Here is a 21,846-nt window from a genome sequence, read left to right on the forward strand (position 1 = left end):
TGTTTCACAATATAGTCTAAAAATACAAAAACATCATGATAATTATATATATATTTATTTTTATTATTATTTTTATTTATTTATTTATTTTTACTGACACTTTTACATGGACTTTTATTGTTGTTTGTAGCGCCAATCTGCAGACCAAATTTCACGTTTTAAAGCCATATCGCCCAGCCTTATAGCGTAATATAGAACAATAGAATTTTTTTTTTAATCGTAGACAATGTTTCATCATAGCCCACAGCCATAGGTGGAAATACTGTTATAATTAAATTTACAGAAAGGTGGCACTTCACAAGTGTGTGAGCAGAAACCCTCTTTTTTATGACAATAACACCAAAACGATATCTGACAAACAGGCTGTGTGCGTGTAGCAGCAGTAGTTTGACCGTTTGAAAACTTTTTTGGCTGGTAATTTTTTTTTTAGCCATCGGCACATGAACCACAAAGTTAATTTTGTACCCTGTAACCATAGCAACAGCATGGATGACGAATGCTTCAGGCCCTGTTGGTGGTTATTAGCCCTGAAGGGCGACTACAAACACACTTCACACTGCAGATAATGGAACAGAATAAAAGCTCAACGCAGAAACTCAGCTCTGTTTTTACTGCACTCACATCTGAGACGGCATCACTCTGACCTTTGACCCCCAGAGGTCACGACCCGCCTCCCGGCCAACTAAAACCACAGAGGCAGAACAAAACATGATGTCAGCGGACGGACACAGCCGCGGGATTGTCTCTCAGCGTCTGCAGCGGGAATGACCTCTGACCTCTGTACAGACACGAACGGGGGACAGTCTGCTGCAGAACACCAGCAGAGATCAGCAGACTCAGAGACAGACGGGCTCAGTTTAATGTGGCGCACACACACACACACACACACACACACACACACACACACACACACACACACACACACGGACATGTGACATGTGACAGTGTCGGGTGTCGAAGTCGAGATTATTTTTAGAAAACTCTGAACAATAAGTGTATGTGCAGCACTGGACACTGAAATGTCAACATGTCTTCATGGAAGAAAATAACTGGTTGATTATTCATTATTGAATGTAGATACTTTGTTCTCCTTAATTAAAGGTTTTACATGTTAAGTTATAGTTTTGTTGAAGAAAAATAACCCACAGGCCTCGTATTCGATGCATTAATGTACATTTTTATCAATTTAACATCTAACAAACTAACTATAACTTTCTATAGAAAACACAGGAAGATTAATGCTTTAAGTCAAAGACCAAAAACTCTAAATTTGTCTTTTCCATGTATAAAAGTCTATAGTTTTAGTATATTATAATAGTTGTAGCAATTTCAGGGCTGTTTCTGGTTAATAAAAAGGATCTTACTCGTTAATAAAACCGTCTAACTCTGTAGGGATCATTTCAATGATGCCGTCAGACACAGAATAACAATCTGAGCCTGTCTGGCTGCTGCCAGCTGCAGAGCATGTTTGCAGTTTGCTTCCTATAAAAATATGTGATTTGTCACTGACGGGCTCAGATTGAGTCTGACATTATGGGAAGGATCCCTATAGAAACACACTTTTTTGTTAAAGATCCTCCATCAGAACTAGCAATGAAAATCACCATCACCAAACACGCCAGACTCCATTTAAAATATCAGTCATTTTATCAACATAAAACACGCTTTGTTCAAAATCAACAGAAACAAAAAAAACCTCACAAAAACCATTTTCGTTTGTCTTTCCACTTTTAAACAATCACCAGCTCTGGTTTGGATGAAATAAACACTTAATTCACCCAGTCTGATGTAATAAAATGAATGCTCAATACACGCTAAAAGTGCTGTTTATTTAAATGGAGTCTGGTGGGTTTGGACACTGGACGTTGACGGTGTGGTTACGTCGTACCCTTTTTGCCATCCTTATCCTTATCCATTAGGAACTTAGACACAAATAAACTGAGAAAACAGTGTTTGGGTTAAGAAAAACCAAACATACCATTTAATAGAAAGCTAATATTTGGTTCATGATCATGTTACATTAGTGAAAGCTGCGTTTCACTGCTTTATCTGTAACTCGAGCCTTTGAAGACAATATTTATCGTAAATAAAAACACTAATTTTGGTTTAACACTGAAAGCAGCAGAGGATTAAACATGACTCTGCTCATTCAGATCATTTACAGAGACCTCACAGTGTGAGGACCACTCACGTGGTGATCAGAGGACACTGATGTTGGGGAGGACATCAAAACTGAATGTCCTCCTTCACAGGACACACACACACACACCAACACACACACACACACACACACACACACACACAGGATACAGGGAGTGCCTGCAGCAGCACAGGCTGCCTGAAGCTGAAGGGTGGAGAGCTTTCAAAGGGAAAAACCGTGTGTGTGTGTGTGTGTGTGTGTGTGTGTGTGTGTGTGTGTGTGTGTGTGTGTGTGTGTGTGTGTGTGTGTGTGTGTGTGACCTTGTGCAGCAGTGATTGTGTGTCTCTGGATTTCCTGAAAACGTTGGAATGTGTTACGTTTCACCTCGCTCTGATTTGTATGTGTCAGAGTGTGTGTTTGTGTGTGTGTGCGTGTATGTGTGTGTGTGTGTGCGAAAAACATAGATTGTAAGAAAGATTTATATGAAGCCCGTCGGCCGTTGGCTTTGTTTCAGCGCGATGACAGAACGATATAAAGTCAACATGAAGACACCGTGCAGCTGTTGGACTCCACATACGGAGACATAAAGACAGCAGTGAAGAGACTGATCACACGTTTCTGTGACGTCCTGACGTCTGTCTCTACTCTGTGTTTGACTTTGTGTCCAACAGTTCAGTCTTCGTGCTCCTCTGAATGAGGCAGAGTGATAAAAAGCGGGGCCGCCCTCCTAAACGTGATGAGTCAAACCTGCTCACACGGAGACGGAGAGATTCTGATTCATGCTGCATCATCAAAACATCTGCTCTGAATCTGTTCCCACTTTAAACCATAAATGAGCGCCTCACAGGTCGAGAATTTCTTAATGATAAATATCTTTTACTTCAACATACTTCCATTCTGGTTCATGCATCGAACTTGAAACAGTTTGGAGCAGAGCTGGGCGATTAGATACATTTTATCGATTAATGCAAATTTGTGGTATAGGACGATTTGTAAAATGAAAATCGAGATTTTCTCTTTAACTTCCTCTGCCGCTCTCTTTGGGCTTCCATAGTTCAAAGTGGGCTGCATCCTCCCCTCACCCTTACTGGGGGTCGACCGATATTGTTTTTTTAGGTCCAATACAGATTATTAGCAGTTAATCAATCAAATCAATCAATGACATTTTATTTATATAGCACCTTTCAAAACAAACTGAATGCAATTCAAAGTGTTTTACAGATTGAAAAAAAACAAAAAAAACAACATGGGACCGATAACTGATATTTGAAAATGATATGCATTTTCAATGAAGATGAAAATGTTTCTGTCAATATGAAGAATTTAGAAAATAAACTCCAACACAAAAACGTTGTTTAGACGCCTTCAGCAGATGCTAAATCAAAGTCAAACAAAGTTCTCAGCAACTTTTTTTTTTTAAATGAAGTCAAGTGAAAATTTAAATAAAGATGCATAAATAAAAATAGCTCCCAGAGGTTTCAGGAATTACGGGACACGATGGGAAAAAGATTCCACTAATTTCAGCTGCTTTTCACCGGCTGTTTCTGGGCTGACGCAGACTTGTGCGTCTCACAGTGAGACACATTTCTGTGACTCGGCTGCGTGTTTCTGTTTGAGACGTTGAGATAAATCGTCGTGCTGCAGCAGATTTTACACAAACTTTTTTTGACATCTTACGCCACAAAACCAAACCAGTTCCAAACGGCTGACGAGACTGGGCCTGTTTTGGGAACAAACTCTTTATTGTCCTAAAAGCTTGCTGTCATGTTGTCGTGTGTGTGTGTGTGTGTGTGTGTGTGTGTGTATGTGTTTGTTGATTAATGGGGCCAAAATTTGGCTTTTTGCCGATTATCTGTATCAGCGTTTTATTTTAATGATCACTGATAAAATTCATAAATAAAAAAAAAGAACTTTTATCTTATTTATTCATTTTTATTTGAATTTAAAAAAGTTGCACGTAACTTCCTGTATATGATGTTGAAAGTTTCTGTTTTGATTAAACATTTGCTGAAGACATTTAAACAAAGTGTTTGGAGTTTGTTATATTCGTTTTTTTTTCATATCACTTATCGGTCTCAACTACTAAAATCGGCATCGACCCTGAAAAACAAATATCGGTCGACCCCTAACAATGACTGAGAGATGAGTAGAAAACATCATTTTCTGGGCAAAGAAAACGTGTTACGAAGACGAGAGAGAAGAAAGAACACGACTGACACCAAACTGACACCAAATGTAACCGCAGAGTAAAAATAACTGCTGGACACACACACACACACACACACAAACACACACACACACACACACACAAAGGTCAGCAGCGACCAGCTTGAAGACAAAGGAGGAGGAGGAAGTGAGTCACAGCAGCTTCCTCCTGTCGACCTCTTTCCTCCTCCAGACTTCAGCTGCTTCACATGAAACCAGCTTCTGTTCTCAGATCAGCCGAAACCCTCCGGAGCCTCTGGATCAGCATTCATTCACTCAGCGTACTAACTAGTGTTTCTAACATTGAAACAAAAACGTGAAAATGACCACAATACAATTTTTAATACGCTGAAGACAATGACTTTTCTTTTCTTGGTTAGTTGCAGACAAGAGAAGAATGACTGCAGTAAATATTCACAAGAAATGAGAGCGAGAAATCAGAACTGCAGAAAATAAGTACTGAGACTGCTTCAAATATTCAGAAGTGATATGTGTCGCTAAAAAATCAATATTTTTGACGACAGAAACACAACATACATGGACAAAATGAAGCATTCTTCTTCCTCAAAACCCCTTTTACAAATCCCCTTCATGCCCGTCAAATACAAAATTAGGTTATGTAGTAACGTGACTCAAGTGTTTGAGTCATCAGAAGACGGATGTCTGGACTGACCCTCTTATAAATCTATTATTAATACTTCTAACTGTAAATTTCAGGGCAGAAACACCACATCTACATCCGACTGAATGCAGAAAGGATTAAACATCTGTCACTGACACATCGGGACTCCCCGAAATTCTTGGTATTTCCTCCGGGGGAGGTGCCTTACGTGCTGCATCACAGAGTTTGGCATCAATGAGGATTAGAAAGCAGGATGTGTATAAAGGTGTACGACCAGAAATGCAGCTACAAAAAAAACATGAATTGCATATTATGTATGCCTTTATACTTAACATGCACAAGAAAATGATCTCATTCTCATTGTGTGTCTAGTTTTATGAGTTTTAAATATAAAACTAACCCATACTTTTACCACTTAGCCCAACTGCTCATTTTTATCAAACAAAAATTGTTGAGGATTTTTGTTCTACGTTCTTAAAAAAGTCGGGTGGGTGTGTTTTGAATATACTCGAGGTATTGCTGCTTGTTCCATGTGCAATATATGAAACGATAAGTATAAGTTGTTACGTCTTTTTAATAAGCCACTGGTCTTTTGGTTTTCTCGCACTTTCATACGACTCTCCGCCTCTAACAGACACACACACAGAGCAGGGCTTTTGCAGAGCTCCAGCTTGTGACTATTTGGACACATTTTGCAAACTTGGAGCACTACTGCAATTTGCAAATACTATTAATATCTGAACTGGAGAGCTGTTTGTTTCCAGCTTACAGAGAATGAATTATCACGTTTAGACAGACAGGAGACATGGAGGGAGGGGACAACATGTACCAAAGATTCAAAATCAGAGTGGGGACACTGAGCACACCTGGTGCTGTGTCTCAGACCTCAAGATTTCTGATTTTTAAAAGATGGTGGCCAATCTTAAAAACTTTTCACATCATCTAGTTTTGAAAAAAAGCAGCGTGCTACATCATCACGTCCTCATCGGCGCTCTCTGATTGGCTCAGACTTCGGACTGCAAATTGAGTTTGTGAAGTTTGAGACAAAATCAAAAGTAATAATTATGCAGGATTATTACTTTGGATTTTTACAATGACGACCTTCAGTTTTGAATATTTATATTAATTCATTCAGACGTTGGTCGCACCAAAGTTTCTGAAGACAAACACCCTGAGGACGTGATGAAGTGGCTGAGAGGACGGACGTGAGGACACGTTGTTTAACAGACTCTTTCCTCATCATTCAGAGGAAGTCGGCTGCAGCTCAGAGGATCAGCGCAGACCGAATCTGAGTTTGTTGAGTCTGTTGTTAGTCAGAGTCGACTCACAGGGCGACGATGAGTCAATAAATCACTTCAAATCATCTGATCGGCAAAGAAAAACACTTTGATCCTCAGTTTCATGTCTGACTGTCTGACGAATCCAAATGCAGCACAAAAACTCTCGCAGCGTAAAAGTGAGTCCAGACAGAAACCGGGAGGAGTCCGACAGAGAAAATCTAATCTGGGAGGAAAAAGCGGAGGAAGAGCGAGAGCTGCAGGTTGTGAGCGAAGCAGGAAGAAGGTGAAGGCTGCAGATAAAGAGCAGAGGATACAGACACTTCCACTCTTAAAACTCTGCACAGCAAACAGAGCTGAAGTTTCTCTACGAGACAGGTCCATCTGCTCATAAACGAACGCTCTGGACACAATAGATGGTGACCTGATGATGGCGCTGCAGCAGTGATTCCCAACTTACAGCCCGCCGGCCAAATCTGGCCCCCAAAAGGATGCAGAGTGGCCCCCCAGCCATTTTCATGTTCACAATAAAACTAAAAAAGGTACTCACACTGAGAACTACAGGGGTCCTAGCTAAGACCTTAGTGTCCTAAAATCCGAGAAACATCCTAAAATCTAAGAAATATCCTAAAATCTAAGAAATGTCCTAAAAACTTACAAGCATCCTAAAGTCCTATGTATGTTGCTGCTGCAAACGGCCCAGTCAAGAAACATTCTAAAATCCAATAAACGTCCTAAAATATAAGAAATGTCCCAAAAACTGAGAAATGTCATTAAATCCAAAAAATGTCCCAAAATCAGCTCAGTGAACAAATACAGCTGAAGTTTAAAGAAATACTTCACATGATCGTTTTTATAAAAATCATCCCGAGTTATGAATGTAACTTTAAAACAGGAGGAACTCTGACCTGCCGTCAGTCCACCGTCCACCCCGACCTCCCGTCACTTTCAGGACACTCGACAAACTGAAGTTCCTCCTCCAGACACATTTCTCACCCCTCCCTCCCCTCTCCCCTCTCCTCCTCTCCCCTCTCCCCTCTCCTCCTCTCCCCTCTCCCCTCTCCTCCTCTCCCCTCTCCCCTCTCCTCCTCTCCTCTCCCCTCTCCCCTCTCCTCCTCCTCTCCCCCTCCCCCTCTCCTCCTCTCCTCCCTCTCCCCTCTCCTCCTCTCCTCCTCCTCCCTCCTTATCTCTGTCCTGTTGTTGTAATCAGCTCTGCAGATCTGCAGCAGAACAAAACACAGGATACAGCTGTCCATCAAACTGCTGCAGAGGAAACACACACACACACACACACACACACACACACACACACACACACACACATACACACACACACACACACTCGCTGCAGCTCGACTTAAATCTGTTTTTCTGTTTTCCGGCATCAATCAGATGATGTAACTGATATTTTCACATCAGTCTGATTCAGCTCAGATCTGCAGTTTATCTGTTTGCACACGTTGAAATTAATGTCGACTGAGAAATAACTGGAAAAGTGACTCTGTGGAGCGCAGATCTCTGCCAGGTGTGTGTGGGGGCAGGTGGGTGGGGAGCATGCGGCGTATCCTGTGTGTCTGCATGACAGTCGTGAAACGAAGGGGAGAAAATATGCAGGTTGAACTATGACGGTGCGACCAGAGAGGAGAAAACACGGAAACAAACCGCAGAAAATTCCTAAACACCAGCCGTGTAAAATGGAGATTTTAATGTGAAAAAAAAGCCAACAAAAGACTCAAAACTAATGTGACCTCCACAAACGGAAATATGACTCCAAACTGGAGCAGCTGTTGATCACTGGCAGCCTCTTACAGCCAGTTAACCCTTTGAAACCTGAGCAAATTGGCTGGATTTCTTTAAAAAAAAAAAACATGAAAAAAAGGCAATGAGCAACAAAAATTTAGCCAAAAATTACCAAAAAATGACATAAAACAAAAAACAATTAAATTCCTGTAATTAGCAAAAAAGAAAAGTTAAAGAATAAAAACAGGAACAAAATAAAATAATAAATATAAATAACAATAAATAATTTAAATATACAGTCCTACTAATTTTAAATATATTCTTCTTGATATTTATTTGAGTAATTTGATTGTTTTCTGATGATTCTCACTTCATTTTTTTAAGTTTGTCACCTTTGACTATTTTTTTGCAAAATTAGTTTTGTAGTTAGCAAAAAGGAAAAGTAAAAGAATAAAAACAGGAATAAAATAAATTAATAAATATAAATAATATTTTTTTCAACCAAATCCAAATATAGCCTACAACATAGTGATTATATTTTATTTTCTTGATATTTTACCCTAGTTATTTGATAGTTTTCTAATGATTTACTCTATTTCTCTCTCTCCTTTTTTTAAAGCTGATCATCTTGCCTAATTTTCTGCAATTTGTGGGCTGATTTATGCCAAGTTGCTAATTTGCATTTATTTCTTTGCTTTTGAAAAAAAATCAAACTCATTAATTAATTTTCTCACGTTTTTGAAGGTTTAAATGCTTGTGAAAGGCGTTTTAACAGCACTTTAAAAATGATGTCGGTTCAGGTTTCAAAGGGTTAAGAGGAGTGTTTTTTAGTTTTTTTTGGGGGGGGGTAGTTTTGTTTTGTCCTTTTGGGGTTTTTTGGCTTATTTGTAGTTTTTGCTTTGTTTCGTTCATGTGTCGTTCACCGGCTCGTTGCCTTCTCCTCGTGTTTCTGAAAAGAATTAAATCAATGTGCTCGGGTTTTAAAGGGTTAATGTATTATTGTAGATGTATTTAATAAATTTCTGCATCGTTTGAAGATGAAACAGATGTTATGAAGAACAAAGATTTTAAAGCTGAACACACCCAGGTTTTTTCCTCTGGCCCGCCCACTTCTCCCAAAACACCAAACACACCCTTTCCTCTTCTCACCCATCCCTCCGGCCGTCCTTCCTCCCTCCACTCCCTCATCCTCATCCTCATCCTCATCTTCATCCTCATCATCATCATCGTCATCATCCTCATCATCACCTGCAGCAGAGTGTCTCACTCTGAGAATCTCAAAAACTTTCACATCAGCAAGAAATGTTCAATCGAAACTGAACATGTTTCATCTCTGAGCTCTCCGACGAAAAAACAGCGATGCTCCGCTTACAGATACGGAGCCAAACGTTTCCGAACTCATAATAAAAATAAAGTGATTCCCTCTGGGATTTGTCTTTGTACTTTTAGTATACATAAAGTACCAGAGTACATAAACCAGCGACAAAAAAGAGCCAGTGGAGGATCCCCCACACCCCCGACAGAGGTCCGGATTAAGACCCTAGAAACATCCTGAAATTCATGAAACATCTTAAAAGTGTCCTAAAAATGTCCTAAAATCTGAGAAACTTCCGAGAATCTGAGAGACGTCCTACAATCCCAGAAATGTCCTAAAATGCCAGAAATATCCTGAAATCCTAGACATATTCCAAAATCCTGGAAACATCCTAAAATCTGAGAAATGTCCTAAAATCCTAGAAACGTGTATGGAGCGACTGGCCCCTGGCCCCTGTCATTTAAAGTGGTCCCTAAAAGCACATGAAGTATTTGGGCCTCAAAGCCTCCAAACACACACTGTGATCTGTGTGTGTGTGACACTCAGATCAACATCTTCATCATCTTCATTTCTGTTTACTTCAGCTGCTCCTCTTCATCATCAGCTGCACAAACAGGAAGTTCAAACACGCATAAACGTGACTGGACGACAGACCTGTCAATCAAAGTGAACGAGCTCCCAAACAAAGCTCTCTGTGAGGCGCCGAAAAACGGAGAGAGAGGGAGAGGGAGAGGAGGAGGAGGAAGGAAGAGAGGAAAAAAGTGACCTTCAGTCTTCACCTCCACCAACAACAGAAAGAGAGAGAGAGAGAGAGAGAAGACTGAAGAAGACAAAAGACAGAAAGAGACGAAGTAAAAGACAGAAAGTGGAGCGAAAGTAAAGGAAGGACAAATAAAGGAGAGGGAGGGAGAGAAAGAGAGAGAGAGGGAGAGGAGGAGGAGGAAGGAAGAGAGGAAAAAAGTGACCTTCAGTCTTCACCTCCACCAACAACAGCAAGAGAGAGAGAGAGAGAGAGGGAGAGACGGCAGAAAGAGACGAAGTAAAAGACAGAAAGTGGAGCGAGAGTAAAGGAAGGACAAATAAAGGAGAGGGAGAGAAAGAGAGGGAGAGAAAGAGAGGGAGAGAAAGAAAGGGAGGGAGGGAGAGAGGGAGGGAGGGAGAGAGGGTGGGCGAGAGAGGCAGTGTAATAACAGTGAGTCTCTTTTGTCTCGGACAGAGGGACGATTGTTCCAGAGCTGTGACTGGAACCACACACTGAGACACGCTGAGACACACTGAGACACACTGGGAACACTGGGAACTCTGGGACGCGTACACGCTGACGGTGTGAGGACAGACAGAGTCTCTGAGTCCAAAACCAGCGCTGCTCCTGCGGTGCGTTCAGGCGCTGCACGATCCTCAGATCTCTTTGTTTTCTGGGTTTATATTTATTTTATTTATGACAAGAAACAGAAAGTTTAAGGTTTCCAGAACTTTACATCGCACACACACACACACACACACACACACACACACACACACACACACACACACACACATACACACACACACACACACAAGCTGAAGCAAACGTCTCATCTCCAAATTAACAATTACTTATTAAAGACAAAAAACACATCAGCCATCAACAGAAATCAGCTGCTGCAGTTTTTACTTTCTGTCACAAAACAACATTAAATATGTTATGTTATATTATATTATTAGTATTTTACTGTCAGCATCACTTTTCTTGTATCTAATTATGAAGTATTTAAACTTTTCAGCCCTGGGAAAAAGGCATTGAGCAACTTGACAAGAAAATGCAAGAAATGAGCAGATTTAGAAAAGTATCTCTAAAATTAAATAAATAAATAAAATCAAAATAATTAAAATAAATCAGATTTTATATTGAAACAATTTTCAAAGATTTATTACCATTTTTAAGCTTTTTTTCAGGTTATTTCTTTGTTTTATTTCACTTTTTTGGGGGGTATTAAAATATTTTTCTGGAAATTTAATTGTACTTTTTACAAATTTCTTGCTAATTTCTGGCTCATTTGATGTTGGATGAGGACAGGGTTTGACGGTGAGCAGCCTTCATGCAATCATCGTTCTGCACATTTCTGTGTTTTGGGTAGTTCAACAACTTCGTTGCTCTGCGGCACAGACGCGTCTCGTGCACTCTTTGCATGATTTGTTCTCTCCTGTATGACCAAACACACAGAAGAGTTTTGTTTTGCTGCAGTCGCAACATTCAGGGAAGTTTTTTTGCAGGCTGCACGTTTCGAAGCATTACAGCTTTTGGGGAGCGGCTGTTAGTTTATGAAGCCCACGATTTTGATTCAACTGTGGAAAGCCAAAATCCTTATTGGGATTAATATTTCACAGCCCTACAGACAGTTTGATACGTCTCTGGTAACCTCACAAGGACGATGTTCAGCCTGATACTAATGTAAAAATGTATTTGTATTTCAAAATCTGTAAAAACAGACGACTGAGCTGCACAATTTTAAATCACTTCTTAAGACACACACTGAGTATAGTTGCTTTAATTCTGTCTTCATTTGCTGTATTTCTCTGTTTTATTGTTTTGTTTTTATTGTTTCTATTATTTCTGCTTATTTTACTGTGAAGCGCTTTGGTTGTGCTACATCAATAAAGCTGACACTGACACTGTCTGGTGCATCACTGTGTCTGTGTGTCTGTGTGTGTGTGTGTGTGTGTGTGTGTGTGTGTGTGTGTGTGTGTGTGTGTGTGTGTGTGTGTGTGTGTGTGTGTGTGGGTGAGATGAGTAATAATATGAAATTTCGAAATGTCGCTTTAAAGCATCATCAGTGACATGATCTGATGTCAGCTGCATCTGACGTCGTGTGAGGTTTTTTTCCCGTCAGCTTCCTTACAAAAAAAACAAGTTTTAGCTGCATTTGACACGAAGACTTAAACATGGACACACCTGAGGACAGGTGTCCTGAGGCGTCATGAGGACAGACACAAACCTGCGGACTGCTCCTTTAACCGAAGCAGAGCTGGCGATTACATCACCACACTTTGTTTCTGGGAGTTTCTCAAGAGGAAGAAATGTTGGTCCAGCTTCCTGTTACTGTTCAGGAGAATACACACATACACACACATGCACAGGATGGAGCGTGTGTGTGTGTGTGTGTGTGTGTGTGTGTGTGTGTGTGTGTGATGTAACTGCTGTCGTAATCAGCTGATGTCGATACACTGTAAATGATGGGAACCCTGTTTCTGTTTGACAGTCGGCCTGCTGACTGAAGGATCACACACACACACACACACACACTCACACTCACACACACACACACACACACACACACACACAAACAACAACTTTTGAAATTCGTCTGGCGCTGAGAAAAACCGCTGCAGCCACGAAACCAGCAGCAGCAGAAGTGTTTGTTTCTGTCACTGACGGGCTCAGATTGCCGTTAAAAGATCCTACAAAGAAATTACTTTTTGTTTCAGAGTAATATTTTTATTTGTTTAAGCAGAAACAGCCCCGAAATAACCGTCATCAAACCACCAGACTCTTTAATAAATAGTCATTTTATCATCATTAAATTCATTTTATTTAAAGTCAACAGAAACAAAATAAAACGGAAACCTAACCAGCAGTAAAGATCAGAGACTTGAGAACTGCATGAGTCACTTTGAGGGCCTGTACATTTATCCATATTTATGTATCTATTTATTTATCTATCTATCTCTTCTTTTTATTAATCGACTGCAGCGCTTGTTGTCATCATTGTGCATCTCTCTTGTATAGACTGTTTTGGGGTTTTTTAGCATATAAGGATGTTTTTAATCGCTCTTATCTGTCTTTACTGTTGGTGCTGTAAGCTGCTGCGACATCTGAATTTCTCCATTAATTAATAAAGGTTTTATCTTATTTTTTATCTAAAAACCTTCTTGGGTCGTCTTTCTGTTGTTCCAAAAATCACCAGCTCTGGTTTGGTCGAAATAAACCCTTAATTTAACCAGTTTGATGTGAAAATATGCTGCCTCTATACGCGCTAGAATTACTGTGAAATGGTTTTGGTGGGTTTGGCAAAAGTAATTTTGGGGCCATTTAGAAAAATAACCCTTAAATTAACCCTTTAAAACATGAGAACAATGGACTGAATTCTTTCAAAAACATGGGAGGAAGGCAATGAGCAACAAAGGCAGAAAAGACCCAAATATTAGCAAAAAATAGTTAAAAGTTAAGGATAAAGAAAATTACCTGAAAATCTTTTTTTAATAAAAATATATTTAAATAAGAAAAAAAGGCAAAGGAAAAAACCTTTAAAGAGTGCGCAAAATTAGAATAATTATGTAACATAAATTTAAATATCTCATTGTGATAATTAGCTATAATTATAGTTTTTCCCTTGCTTTATTTTTTCCCCTTGCTTTAATTTTTTTTTTCTAAATCTACAATTCCTTCCCAAATTGCTTTTTGGCTTTTTTTCAAATGTTTTTGAAAGAAAGCGCACGAGTTCACAGGTTTAAATACTTGTGAAAGTCACCTGAATGTAGCACAAGAAAGGTGATGTTAAAGGGTTAAAAGGTTTCAAAGAGTTAATTTTAAACAAAAATAAGAGTTTCTTGCAGAAAAAACAACAATGCCGAACTGAGATTGAGACAAAATTAAAGTAGAATTAATCATAAAAGAAACTGTTACAAAACAAAACTAACATTAATAATAACACACAGCAATAAGAGTAACAACGATTCAAAGGATATTAGCAGCAAACACAGAAATAATAATAATAATAATAGTTCCAATAATCGAGTCAAACACGATCAAGACAGAATAAAAATAAAAATAAAATAAAAAGAATAAATTAAAAGACAAATTAAAATAGACGTCACATAAAAGCGCGTCTGTAACAGTGGGTTTAAGAAGTTATTTAAAATCTCTGCAGGGATGCTTTAATGTCGTCAGAAACTCAGAAGAATAATCTGAGTCTCTCGGTGCCAGAAACACTTTCAGTGGACAGAAATTGCCGTTGCTCAGTTGCCCACAGGCGTTACACTGCAGCCGGTTTTTTCGCTGCAGGCTGCAGCGATCTCATTCAATATTGGACCAGTTTAAAAAAGTCGTTCTTGTTTGTCACTTAAACACAAAAACGTGAGAAAATAGAGTCCAAAAAATGCCAAACTTGAAACAGATCGAACTGGTGGAGATAGAAAGAAAATTAATGGGAAGTTAGTTTAAAAAAGGAGTGTGAACAGGTGTTAAATATGGTTTACGCCACGATACTTAGACAATATCTGCACCAAAATCAGAATTTAGCTTGTTTCTGATAACGTGTCTGTAGATTCAAACTCAATTTTGTTCATCAACGATTTTTGGTCCAAATCAAACATCAGTCCGAGTGACATCACCACAGTGACTCACTGCGACAGAGAGCACAGAAAGAGCTCAAAAAAAACTCCAAATTTACAGACAAACCTCCTAAAAAACACAAAAGAAGACAATGAGCAACTTAACAAGAAATTATGTAAAAAATGATCCAGAAATTGAAAAAGTAAAAGTTACAGGAAAATGTCCTGAGGATCATCAAAAAAGGAAAAGTTAAAAAATAAGAAAAAGAAATTACCTCTAAAAGTGCTACAAATATATACATATATTACTGTAACATACTTTTAAACATAGAATAATTACAAATATATCCAGTACTCTCTACATTTTCGGGTTTTAAAAGGTTTAAATTCTTGTGAAAGTCATCTGGATGCTGCACAAGAAAACAGATCCAGGTTTCAAAGGGTTAAAATCAATCAGTGAGCTAAGCGCTAACTCTGGTTCTTCTTCTGCACTCCATCTCACTGTGTCTCATCTGCCAGACGAAAAAAACCTCACTTCAGATTTATTGTGAAGTTTCAGCTCAAACAGGAAGCTGAGTTTCCTTTTTACAGGATGTTTGTGTTGCGTGTGAACGCCTCGGCGAACCTCGCGCTGCTCTGAAACTCAAACAAACTCTTCTTCATCATCGCAAGAACTGAACTGGACTGTGATTCACTTTTGCTCAACGAGTAAAAAACCTACAACTACCAGAATGCACTGCTCCGCTACAGACCAATAAACGCTCCCGCTGGTGGATGATATGATGCAAGTTTGTCCGTTTTAACAAAGGAGACAATATAGAGACGAGCAGGTATCAAATAATCTAAAAAGTAAAATAAAATATTTTTTGGATGTGAGAAATATGCAACAAATATCATCTGGATTCATTATTATTAGTTTTATTTTTTATTATTTGAAACCACAGCCATCAAAGCATTAAAACATTCATTTTATTATTTCTGTGTGTCATTCTTTTGTCTCAATTTATCATTTTGACTTTTTTCCATCTGATGACGTCATGGTTTTTCCATATTTGGCATATGGAGAATAATTTATTTTTCTGTGTTTTTTCATCTAAAAACAAAGTGGCATCATGACAAAAACCTGGCATTTAAAGGAGTAAGATACTGAAAATGAATGAGTATTTTATATTTATGAGGAATGATGCTGGTTTAGTTTTTATAGCCTGATTTTGAAAAGAGCATTTAGTGTGCAGAGCATGAGTGTGAGTATTTGACACTGCACAAAAAGCAGTAATAATGTATAAAAATCAATGTTGCTATTAACCACTGACATATCTCAGGCTGTGGTAATTAGTATAGTATGTGGTAAGTATATTGTTATATGTGTTGTTTTTTGTGTTGTTTTTCTTCATTTAAAAACATAGTGGCATCATGACAAAAACTGGCATTTATTTCTTAAAGTTAATGAATATTTGTTATTTATGATTAGAACTGATGTTCAGTAAAACATTAACTCAACGAAAGAAGAAAATAATATTAATTATGACATTTTTTTAAGGCTTGATTTTGAAAACGCATTTTGTGTGCAGAGCGATACGAGTGTGTGTAAACCAATTCAATTCAAAACTTTATTAAGGACAGCTCATAGAGGGGTCCATAGGTAAGAGGTAAAATGAAAAGTAAAAAAAATATTAATAAAGATTTGTTTTTAAACAAAAAACATTAACACAGTGAATATGGAGACATCATAGGCCCCAAATTACAGACTTAAACCTCAGTGAACTGTAATATTAAACCGAGCACTAAAGGTTTATACATGGAGAATATATACATATATACATATATATACATATATATATATATAAAGTCCCTGATAAAAGACCTGCAGAGATCCTCCAGCTCCACCCTGCTGGGAGCAGACCACCACAACCAGTCTGCAACTGGTGTCACACACACAGACCAGAATCCAAACTGCAGCACACACACACACACACACACACACACACACAGAGTCCATATAAAGACATTATTACAGATATCATCAGAAAGAGTCCGCCGCTCTCAGACTGAATTATTCATGTTTCACCTCAAAGACGCGTCTGTGCGCCAGTTTGCGCCAAAACTTCCTCTGTGCGTCACTCTGTCACCTCAGTCTCACACAATAATCCCCAAAAAACCCAAAATTCAAATCCACAGAAGCAGAGCAGAGACAGCAGGACGAGCCGCTTCCTGCAGGACTCACTGATTCACTCACAGACCCTCATCAACCCGAAACATTCACACAGACTCACCTCTGATCCGATCCGAGTTCTAGTTCCCGGTCCTGGTTCCTGGTCTGCTGGTTCTGGTTCCTGGTCCCCTGGTTCTGGTCTCTGGATTCTGCAGGTTTCTGTTCCAGTTAGCAAACCAGTAAAGTCCGGAGCCGCTCTCAAGTCGCACTGGGAACTCTGGGAGGAGAAACTGATCTGCTGTGAATGACGTCAAGTTATACAAAATAACGCTGCCGCGGCTTCCGGTTACGCATTTCAAAATAAAAGCCAAACCGGCGTAAACTGTTTCCGCTTCTTCACCAAAATAAAATCCACTTCAAGGAGTGTGTGGAAAGAAAATGGGGTCAGAAGTGTTGTAGGTGTGTCCAAAAGACATTTTGTATGAGTACATTCAAATGCATTAAAAAAAATTGAATTTAAATGTCTAAACATGTTTAATATCTAAAGGAAGAGATTTAATTTTTGAATCTGAAAGGATTTCTAAAGCTGTGCATGAAAATTAAAAAGATTTGCACAAAAAAATCTAATGTTTGAGTTCATAAAGAAGAATGACAGAAATTTGATTTTACAAAAAAGGTGTGAAGTTACAAAAATGGTTTGTAGCTACACATCAAAGGGTTGCAGTAACAAAAAAATGCAGTTTCAAATAAATGGTTTAAAGCTAAAAAAAAATTTAAAAAAAATAAAAATTAAAAAAAAGTTTTAAAGTTACACACCAAAGCTGTGCATATATTTTGCATTCACAGATAAAAGGTTTGATGTTACAAAAATAGTTTGCTGCAAGGAAAAAAGTTAGAAGTTACAAAAAAAGTTTGACGTTATGCATTAAAGGTTTGCAATAGCAGATAAAAGGTTTGTTGTTACACATCAAAAGTTTGCAGTAACAAAAAACTAATTTCTAATTTGTGCTAAAGGTTTGAAGTTACAAATAAAAGGTTTGCAGCCAAAAATAGGTTTGCAGTTTCACGCCAAAGGTTTGCATGAAAGGTTGCAGTCACAGATAAAAATCTTGCTGAAATTATTTGCTGCTACGAAAAAGTGGCAACGTGACGAAAACGTGTCCTCACAGCGGACTGTGGACGCCGTAGCACGAGGTTTAATCTGTGTAACAGCAGCAACTGAAAGTCTGCTGATCTGGCAGAGACTTACCCAACGTGTCCCATACATGTTTCTAAAATTTGAGGACGTTTCTAGAATTTCTGGGATTTTTAGGACATGTGTAGGTTTTTAGGAAATCTCTAAATTTTTAATAATTTTTAGGAATTTAGGACGTTTCTAGAATTTCTTAACATTTCTTGGATTCTGGGATAAATCTGAAGTGATTTTTCTTCCTCATCTGGCAGATCAGACGCAGTGAGACTGAGTGCAGAAGAACCCCAATTAGCGGTTAGCTGATTGATTTTAACCCTTTGAAACCTGGGCCAGATTTAGGGCCTAATATTGCTGTTTTCTGTAGTTTTACTGTCGCTGTCAAACTTCGCACAACTGGATCTTCAGTTAGCGCAAGACCGAGCGCCGGGGTCTGATCCAGGCGCAGGGACCTTATGGGTGCGCTGAGACTCAGGACGCCCATGTCGTCCTGATACTAATACTGAGAACTCTGAGCCGTGAGTGGACACTGCGTCCTGTCCTCTGTGAGCAGTAAGAAGCTGGACAGTTTCCTCTTCGCTGCCCAAACAACAATCAGAGCCCTGCAGACAGGAAACAGGAAGCGCCTGAGACAATACAGTGCGGAGAGGATCCGGAGTCCAGCTGCATTTTTCAGGCACCAAAGAAGAAGGAAGCAGTCGCACATAAAGTTTCCTCATCACTGCAGGAAAAACACCCTCAGCAGCCGCCTGCAGGAACTCACTGCGGCACTGAGAGAGCCCGGCGACCTGCAGACGTTTTCAGCAACCTCAGTTTTACTTCTCATTTCATCCTGGACGTTTATTTTTAACTCCGCGCAGACTGGAGGCTCTCTGACACGAATTCACCGTCACACAGCAGAAAATCAAATCTGTCAGGCCTTCTGTGACTTTTAGGAGCAATTTAACATACAATTTTCACACAAAGCATGAAAACGACTGTAGAGCAGTGATACTTAACTTCCAAATCTGGCCCCCCACAGGGCGCCTGATGGCCCCTCAACCCTTTTCTAGTTCACAATAAAAATAAAGTGATTCTCACTGGGAATTGTGTTTGTAGTTTTAGTCTCCATACGGTGTCAGAGTGAATAAAACAGCATCAAAATAGAGCCTGTTGATCAAAAAAGTGCCTGTGGAGGATCCCCCACACCCCCGACAGAGGTCCTACATAAGACCCTGATGTCCTAAAATCCTAGAAAGGTCCTAAAATCTGAGAAATGTCCTTAAATCTTTAAGAAATCCTAAAATCTGAGAAATGTCCTTCAATCCAAGAAACATCCCAATATCCGAGAAATATTCTACAATCCTGCAAATGTCCTAAAATCCTAAAAATGTCCTCAAATCCTAGAAAAGTCCTAAAATTTTAGACATGTCCTAACATCTTAGATATGTTTTAATAACCCAGAATCATCCTAAAATCCTACAAATGTCCAAATATCCTAGAAACACGTGCGGGACTCTGTGAGTGGCCCCTGGCCTCCTGCCGTTTCACAAAAGTGGCCCCTAAACAAAGCAGCTTGAGTGTCTCTGCTTTAGAGAAGAGTTTGTCGAACATCTTAAACTGTGCTGCAGATGTTCCTCTGGGTGCGCAGGCGTCCTCTCACCTGCTGGTCAACATGTTCAAACAGCTTTAGCGCCATCATGTGGTCTGATAAAGTTAATCACTCACAAACTGCTGCAGCTTCTGTCATCAGCACAAAGCTCAGAGGACGTTTCGTTTACTCGCTGTTTTTTATTTCAGACTTTTATTCTGTAAAAGCTTCTAAAGCTGCTTTAAATACACAAATTAGGAGAAATGATCGTGGAATCAGTAACTTTTAAACAGCTGAATTTGATTCATGTTGAGGAGCTTTAAATTAACCGAAAGACTAAGTGAGCTGTACTCTTAATTTGACAAATTCAGGGAACTTTAAGTTTCTATGTGTTAAATATTGTACTTTAGTAAATGTATCCACAACTTTTAACTGATCAAACGTTAATAAAAATGTAGCTAAAGCTAATTTACAGTGAAAAATAAAAAGCAAGAAATAATCTTTGAAGTCTCATATTATCATTCATCATTATTATTTTATTATTATTAACATCATTAGTAACATTATTATTATTATTATTATTATCACCTTCATCACCTTCATCATCATCATCATCATCATTATTATTGTTGTTGTTATTTTTATTATTAGTTGTTATTGAACAAATAAAGAATTTCACTGACAGAAAATATCAACTTTATTGGTAAAAGCAGAATCTGTCGGACAAAACAAAGATTGTTTGTGGGGTGAGATGCTCCACTGTGTCGTTTCCTCTGAGGTTCAAACTTCTGCACATTTAAATCAGCTGATCTATTAAACTAAAGTAAGATATATTAGTATTATTTTAAAGTAGAATTAAGGAGATTTGATCATGTTGTCAGACTGTAGTGACATTATCTGTCCTCTGGAGGGCGCCGCAGACTCACTAAATACAGTAAACCAACAGTCAAAATGAATCAATAATCTAATAAATAAACTTTAGAGCTAAACATGAGATCTGAAATGAGGAAATATAATTTTCTGATATAAAATCTCAAACCTGGAGGATCTTTACAAACATTCACACTCGTTTCAATTCAACATTCAACAAGAACAAACTATATTTTAAATTTTCTCTTATTCTAATAAAAATCAGAGTTCAGGAGGTCGGATCAGGTTTTTACTGAAACTGTTTAAGATTTTAAAAATCTAATTATAATTATGTCCTGCAGGGTGTCTGTCAGAGCTGCACCTGTTCAGTGTAAAGACCAGAATAATAATACTTACAGAGGTACACCTGAAACTGCTGCTCATAACAGTTACAATCACATGTGTTTACAGTGTGTAACATTAAGAGTTGGAGGGTTTTAAAGAGGAACGACTCGAGTTACAGCTACGTCTTAAAAACAGTTCAACAAAAGAAGCATCGTTTTTCACCGCAAACGTCCTGGTAGAGCCGCAGCCGAATTTACTGTATTTTACTGTGTATGTCTTTGTAACAATGTGGGATAAATGTGCATTAAAGAGTTAAAGGATTTTATGATATTTCTCAGGTTTAAAGATTTTTTGGGGATTTTAGGACATTATGAGGATTTTTAGATGTTTAGGATTTTAGGAAATTTCTAGGTTTTTAGTACATTTCTAGGATTTTATAACATTTCTAGGAATTTATGACATTTCTATGTTTTTGAGACATTTCAGGCATTATCCTGAAATCGGATAATGCTAGAACATTTCTAGGATTTTAGGACATTAGGGTATTAGCTAGGACCTCTGTTGGGGGGTGCAGGGGAACATCCAAAGACCAGTGATGGGTCCAAGAGGCTTTTTTTTGTGTCTGGGAATGATACGTAACTGTACCCATTTTCGTAAATGTAGGTTAAACTGGGCACTGGGCTACACGTTAGGGGGTCCATTTCTGAAACTTTGGGCATGTTTAGACCTCCAAAAATGCGATTTATTGGGGAGAAAAATAATAATTTCTTGAATTGAAGAGGGTCCTCGCCGACCTGCGGTCGGTGCTCGGGCCTTAATTAGCCAATTTGTCTCTCACGACTCTAAAATGTGAGGATTTTCTGTAATATTTATCATATATATATAAAAAATGTAATATATATTTGGGTTTTAAATAGTTCATTTCAGTTCCTGCTTCTAATGTGAGGATTTCTCTTTTTTCATTATTATACATAACTATCAACTGAATATATCTGGATTTTTAATAGTTCGCCAAACAAAACAAGTAAACTGAAGGCGTCACTGTGGGCTCCAAAAAACTGCAGTTTTCTATCATTTTATAGACTATTAATCAATTTATCTATAATATACAGTTTTTTTATTTGCAGCCCTA

The 21,846-nt window shown here is 38.6% G+C and overlaps 1 protein-coding gene across 3 annotated transcripts in view; it reads right to left on the reverse strand.

The window, feature by feature from the left end:
- arap3 (ArfGAP with RhoGAP domain, ankyrin repeat and PH domain 3) overlaps nt 1–17,080 on the reverse strand; it is a 48,925-nt gene extending 31,845 nt beyond the window's left edge. For 2 of the 3 annotated variants that reach the window (XM_088080729.1, XM_088080728.1), the window contains exon 1: nt 16,883–17,079. The gene's annotated coding sequence lies outside the window, so the exon portion shown is untranslated. Of the gene's footprint in view, nt 1–16,882 lie in introns of all 3 variants that reach the window. The other variant, XM_088080730.1, reaches the window with a different exon arrangement.
- Between the last annotated feature and the right edge of the window lie 4,766 nt (nt 17,081–21,846).

This window comes from Plectropomus leopardus, chromosome 8 (assembly GCF_026936395.1).
Source record: "Plectropomus leopardus strain MGB_pleo_1.0 chromosome 8, ASM2693639v1, whole genome shotgun sequence".
NCBI classification, from domain to species: Eukaryota; Metazoa; Chordata; class Actinopteri; order Perciformes; family Serranidae; genus Plectropomus; species Plectropomus leopardus.